The sequence below is a fragment of the Nannobrachium achirus genome, assembly GCF_963921795.1.
Source record: "Nannobrachium achirus genome assembly, chromosome: 15".
NCBI lineage: Eukaryota > Metazoa > Chordata > Actinopteri > Myctophiformes > Myctophidae > Nannobrachium > Nannobrachium achirus.
This window is the reverse complement of record NC_137822.1, coordinates 39,476,055-39,482,502: the sequence shown is the minus strand read 5'-3', so window position 1 is coordinate 39,482,502 and position 6,448 is coordinate 39,476,055. Positions and strand designations below refer to the sequence as shown.

Genomic DNA, 6,448 nt, shown 5'->3' with positions numbered 1-6,448 from the left:
TTATTGTTGTTTTTGTTCCAACAACTCTACACTCAATCTGGGTGAAAATGTACAGTATGTTGAATATACATTTGTTGGATAGCGGTGGTCAAATTGGTAATAAGCAAATAGAGTGCTCTAGATAGATGTAATCATAAATCTGAGCATTGCAATGTGTGTCAAATGCTCAAAAACCAACTAAGATAGTTTACTGAGTTTAGGGTTAAGGTTAGGTTTAGGCATAGTTTTCTGAGGTTAGGGTTGATTGATTGATTGAAATGTGTATTAGCAGTTTGCAATAGAACAAAGTACAGTTTCATGACAAATCACTAGTACAAGGTCAACTAAAAGGAGATCCTAGTAAGCTTTACAGCTTATTTACACAACTAGAACATAGTACTTTACGTAGGATAACATCAATTACAAAAGCAGAAAAAAGGGGGACATGGCGGGGGCTTAGTCTATTTACAAGTCTTGAGTAGCACTAGCAGCCACCTGAAGGGGACTTTTGATACCAATTTTAAAGGATTAGGTTTAGGCAGTTTTAATGAGGTTAGGGTTAAGGTTAGATTTAGGCATAGTTTTAGCCCTACTGAGGTTAGGGCTCAAGTTATGTTTAGGCATAGTTTTACTGAGGTTGGGGCTAGTACTCCAGTACCTGGCTTAAAGTCCTGCTCGCAATTTGGTGTTAGGGGAGTTTCTCACCTGAACTGAGTCAGTGGGTCCCTAGACATGAAAAATCACCGAGGTGCTCGTTCGCCATAGTGGCACGAATGGCGCAATGGCCATATCAAATATGGCTGCCATCGGCTATGATGAAAATCCAACTTTTCTGTTTCTGGGTATATATGCACATGTAATACCTCTATTTGGACTAATTGGGGTGTGGGGAATTCATTTCTGACATTGTTTTGACCATTTTGGGTGATCTGGACCTCGTAAAGGTCATGGTCAAGGTCATTTTGCTATTCCGAAGACCGTGGCCATAACTTGGCCATTGTTAGAAGTAAAAACAGGTGTAATAGGTCTAAATCAACTAATTCTGACATGTATAATTCATTCCTGACATTGTTTTGACCATTAAGGATCATCTTGCCTTTGAAATATCAATGTCAATGCCATTTTTCAAAAACGATTTTGTTCATTACTTGCACTCTTATAGTATTTTTTCATAAGTTTGTTTTGTTTATTACAAAATACATACTAGTGAGAAATACATACAAGTAAACATCCCCTTTAACCTTAAAGTGGGGTTTTAAATGGGTGTTTAAATGAGAAAATATGACCATTTACGAATAAAAGTGACAAATAAAATCACACAACAAAATCACACACAAAATGAAATAACAATTTCCCTCAAAGTGCACCCACCATATTGTGATTGTGTGCATGCAAGTTGGTATGATGTGTTTTTACAGGATGGATTTGTCATTGTTCCATGGCAAAATATGATGCACAGAACTCCATCAGCAAGGCAGTCATATCGTCGAGTGTCACGCTTCAGATATGGCAGGAGTGTACTTAAGTCAAAGTGCTCCTCCCATCCATCAGAGCTTGACATTGCCTTTTTGAGGCACTTGTCCTTTACGTACTTACTTACTTAGGCCTTTAAATTCCCTTAGGAACATAGGCCATCGATGAGGCTCCTCCATCCCCTTCGGTCTCGTGCCCTCCGCTCCAGCTGTTGCCATGACAGTCCTTGCACCTTCATCTCCTGCTCTGTTGTTCTTCTCCAGGTGGCTCTGGGTCTTCCTCTCTTCCTCTTGCCTTGCGGGTTCCATGTTAGAGCATGTTTGGTGATTGATCTATTGTCTCTGCGAAGTGTGTGCCCTATCCAGTTCCATTTCCTCCTCCTGATTTGTTTTTCTATTGTGTCTTGTCCAGTGAGGTCCCACAGGTTGATATTGGTGATGGTGTTGGGCCAGTAGATACCTAGGAGGCGTCGGAGGCAGCGGTTGAAGAATGTCTGTACTTTGTGGAGTATGTTAGTAGTGATCTTCCAGGTTTCTGAACTGTAGAGTAGGGTGGATTTGACATTTATTGGACAAGTATATTTCCCATTAACTTGTCCGGACACAAAAGTCACTTGTTCGGATAAAAATGTTATACATTGAAATAGAATTAATAACAAAAGGACTGCTAATGACCCCCCTTGCTCCCTCCACTCCATAGTATGGGCAGTCCATAGTCTGCATACAGCACAAAGCTGCTAGGAGCGCCACAGAAAAAGTGAAACCAAGAGCCACTTGTCCTCATTTTTAATGCACGGACAACAGGACATGCCCTGTTCCATGTTCCATTGGTTCTATTCTTTCCTCAGGTTCCTTGGCTGTTGCAAGCAGGTGGCAAGAAATGCACTAGAAAGGTGCCTTGTTGGTCTCAGCAGTTGTACTTCTCTGCTACCAATGCTTAGTCTTGTTCTGTCAAGGTCTTTGCCTCTACACATTTTGTTAGATATTGTACTCGGTCAGAAGCCATAACTGCATGTTTAATCCTCACCTGGCCCATGTAGTAATCTCCTGTCTCCAAGGCATAGGCCTACAGTATGTCCCTTGATCACTGTCTTAGCTATTGGTACTCAAAGATGAGAGACTGCTTGATGCAGTGGAAGCATGTGCTGATTCTCACCAGTGCCATACTGCTGCCAAATCTCCTTCATCCCCAGCTTGGAAATATGGGGTGTAGTATAGCAGTTATGCGAAGGAGACAACAACTCTCTGGGGTCCACTCATAGTTCCGACATCCCATTATTCCGACCATTAGGTTAGTGAAGGTTAGGGATAGGCTTAGTTATAATGGAGTCAGTACATGCAGTCATGCACCATGTGTCAACCTTCTCAATCCTATTCAAAATGTCTGGGCCGCCTATGTCATCATCACCAGAGACAACAGAGCTGACAATGGTAAATGGACTGCATTTACAGTATTGCTTTTCTCCAAAGCGCTTTACTATGTATTTCACATTCACCCATTAAAACTCATTGAGTGCCAGCCTATCACCACTAGAGGGCGCCCAGTGACCAGAGAATAATAGAGATATGCTGGTAATGCATGCCCAAGCCCTGGAGCCATGACTTGCCTGAACACTTTCCTTTGTGCATGTACAGGAAGAGGATGAAGTTAGCTTGAAGTTAGCTATTGGCTACCAAGCATTTTAGAAGCCTTATTTTCGTCAACTTAGCCATGATTAAACCTTGCACACCTCATGCATGGGAAAAAAACAGAGAAGAATGAGCTCTAAAAAATCCAATGCAATCCTGGATTGCATTGGAGTGGATTTGTGCAGTTTGTTCACAGCTTTCAAACAAAAAAATCCGATTGGAAATCCGTTCAGGCATTCTTGAGATAATCGCCATTATGTTTTACATGTAATGTAAACAAAAATGGCTGCCCTGTATGTTAGATGGGGTTGTATGGGGGTGGAACATGCAACATCGCGATTGAAATCATGTTCACCAGATTTGATGGGGTCCAAATTTTTTTTTTTTTTTTTTTTAAAGCCGAACTTGTTCGGGATCGGCACTCTACGATACGCTAATAAAGCCGAACTAGTTCGGGATTGGCACTCAATGAGTTAACACACACATTCACACATACATTCACACCATGAAATCATGCAAGGTGCTCATCAGGAGCAGTTGGGGGTTCAGTGTCTTGCTCAAGGAACCTTCCATACATAACCAGGAGGAGCCGGGAATTGACCCTGGAACCATCAGATTCCAAGGCAGCCGTTCTACCTACTGAGCCACTGTCGCCCAACAATGTGGGTAGCATTGACACAGGCTTGATTGGACACCATATTCCGAACACACAGCTGGTGTTCTCCTCAGAAACCCAGAATTTGTAAAGTTGCTGAGAGATGGGTGCGTCTGTCGACTCTGTTAGCTCTGATGATAAGGGGCTGGTGGTGAAGAGATCCCAAAGATTGAACTATATTGAGGAGGATGACACCAAGCTGGTGGTACATGTGGAGTCAACTGGCCATTATTACTAAATCTATCCATAACCCTAACCTAATGGACGGAATAATGGGACCCCAGGATTATGAGTGGACCCCAGAGAGTCATAGTCTCCTTCGCATTAATGCTATACTACACTGCATACTTCCAAGCACTGGGGATGAAGTAGATCTGGTAGCAGTATGGCTCTAGGGGCGCAGCGGCACATGCTTCCACAGCGTCAAGCAGTCTCTCATCTTAGGAGCACCACTAGCCACGACAGTTATCAAGGCACATAGGTCTGGAGACTGGAGATGACTGCATGTGCATGGGCCAGGTGGGGACTAAACATGCAGTTATGGCTTGGCTACAATATCTAACAAACTTTTGAGAGGCAAAGACCTTGACAGAACAAGACACAGCATTGGTAGCAGAGAAGTACAACTGCTGAGACCAACACAGCACCTTTCTAGTGCATGTCTTGCCACCTGCTTGCAACAGCCAAGGAACCTGAGGAAAGACTAGAACCAATGGAACATGGATGGATGCAAGGAACACTTAGATACTCGACAGCTGACTTGCTGATGGAGTTCGGTGCATCACATTTTGCCATGGAACAATGGCAAATCCATCCTGTAAAAACATACTAACTTGGAAGCACACAATCACAATACTGGTGCACTTTGAGAGAAATTGTTATTTAATTTTGTGTGTGCTTTTGTTGTGTGATTTTTGTTGTGTGATTTTATTTGTCACTTTTATTCGTAAATGGTCTTATTTGCTCATTTTAACACCCATTTAACCCCCCCCCCCCCCTTTAAAGTTAAATGGGGATGTTTACTTGTATGTATTTCTCACTAGTATGTATTTTGTAATAAACAAAACAAACTTATGAAAAAATTCTATAAAAGTGCAAGTAATGAACAAAATCGTTTTTGAAAAATGGCATTGACATTGATATTTCAAAGGCAAGATGATCCTTAATGGTCAAAACAATGTCAGAAATGAATTATACATGTCAGAATTAGTTGATTTAGACCTATTACACCTGTTTTTACTCCTAACAATGGCCAAGTTATGGCCACGGTCTTCGGAATAGCAAAATGACCTTGACCATGACCTTTTCGAGGTCCAGATCACCCAAAATGGTCAAATAGAGGTATTACATGTGCATATATACCCAGAAACAGAAAAGTTGGATTTTCATCATAGCCGATGGCAGCCATATTTGATATGGCCATTGCGCCATTCGTGCCACTATGGGGAACGAGCACCTCGGTGATTTTTCATGTCTAGGGACCCACTGACTCAGTTCAGGTGAGAAACTCCCCTAACACCAAATTGCGAGCAGGACTTTAAGCCAGGTACAGGAGTATAGGCCGGATTAAGGTTCAGCCGTTCAGGTTGCGTACCGTCGAACTATCGAACGTCGGAATAACGCAACGCACCCCTATTGTTTATCGCTTAAGGGCTTTCCATACTTCGACCGAAACCGAAGATTTGGGTCAAACAATTGTCCCTTTCATTCGACCATACAATTATATCCCTCGCGACTTCTGAAAAGCATTGAACAGAGTTCGGAAATGTGCACGTCGGAAAACACAACTCACCGAACCGAAAAAGTATAGACAGGGCTTTATTCTTTACCTTCAAATGTCTCACCACTTTTCTTCTTTGGCCAATTGCTGCTTCTGCTGCTGCTGGTTCCTCAACAGGTTCTTTGTGATGGAAATCATCGTGTTCGAAATGGTCACTGCAAACCCGCAAATATTTCAGCTGAAAACTCTGGAATCGCACGGTGGCCGGCGTCTTTTTGTTTGCACAGTTTGGAAACTGGCACTGATTTCAGATCAGTGATCTATGTGAATATAGATGAGCAATATAACCTGGTTTTACTCTTTCTATTGGACTCAGGAGGAGCCTACTGCCTGGAACTATCGGCAGATGTAAACATAGCAACATTAGCTGGGCTAGCTTCTGTGAGCAAATCTAGGCTTGCAAATATAAGACTTCTGGTAGTAGATCTCTTCAGAATAAGAGTAGACCCTACGTTGAAAAACGATTAATTGGATACACAATAAAAATATAGATTGAGCATTTAATTAAAGCTAATCAACTATTTATTACTAATTATGTTTCTATGTAAAAAATAAAGTTTTATTGACAAAAAAAAACCCCCATCTAAATAAATAAATGCTGTTCACTGGAGTGCATAGCCTTTACAAATTTGAAGGCGAATGAATCAAACCGGAAGTCCGTTGTTAACTAACACCGGATTCACTATATTTGCCAAAAGAACACGCTCCATTAGCTGCGAGCCTGCGACCATTAGCTGCGACTGCGAGCGAGAGGCTGCGAGACCACCCTTGAGCAACCACTTTTATGAAAACAAAGCCTAAAAAATCCATATCCTATCCATTTGAAAAATGTTTTTATATTTTATAGGCTGCAACCCGAAACTGGTAAAAAAGAAAAGAAAAAAAGAAAAAAAAATCCTAAAAAAGCCATAGCCATTTGAAAATTGATTTTAT

The 6,448-nt window shown here is 41.7% G+C and overlaps 1 protein-coding gene across 1 annotated transcript in view; it reads right to left on the bottom strand.

The window, feature by feature from the left end:
* The window catches only part of LOC308299509 (zinc finger MYM-type protein 1-like), a 12,508-nt gene extending 6,675 nt beyond the window's left edge, over nucleotides 1-5,833 (bottom strand). Inside the window, exon 1 of the mRNA XM_080743290.1 lies at nucleotides 5,565-5,833. The gene's annotated coding sequence lies outside the window, so the exon portion shown is untranslated. The remainder of the gene's footprint in view (nucleotides 1-5,564) is intronic.
* Nucleotides 5,834-6,448: the final 615 nt, after the last annotated feature.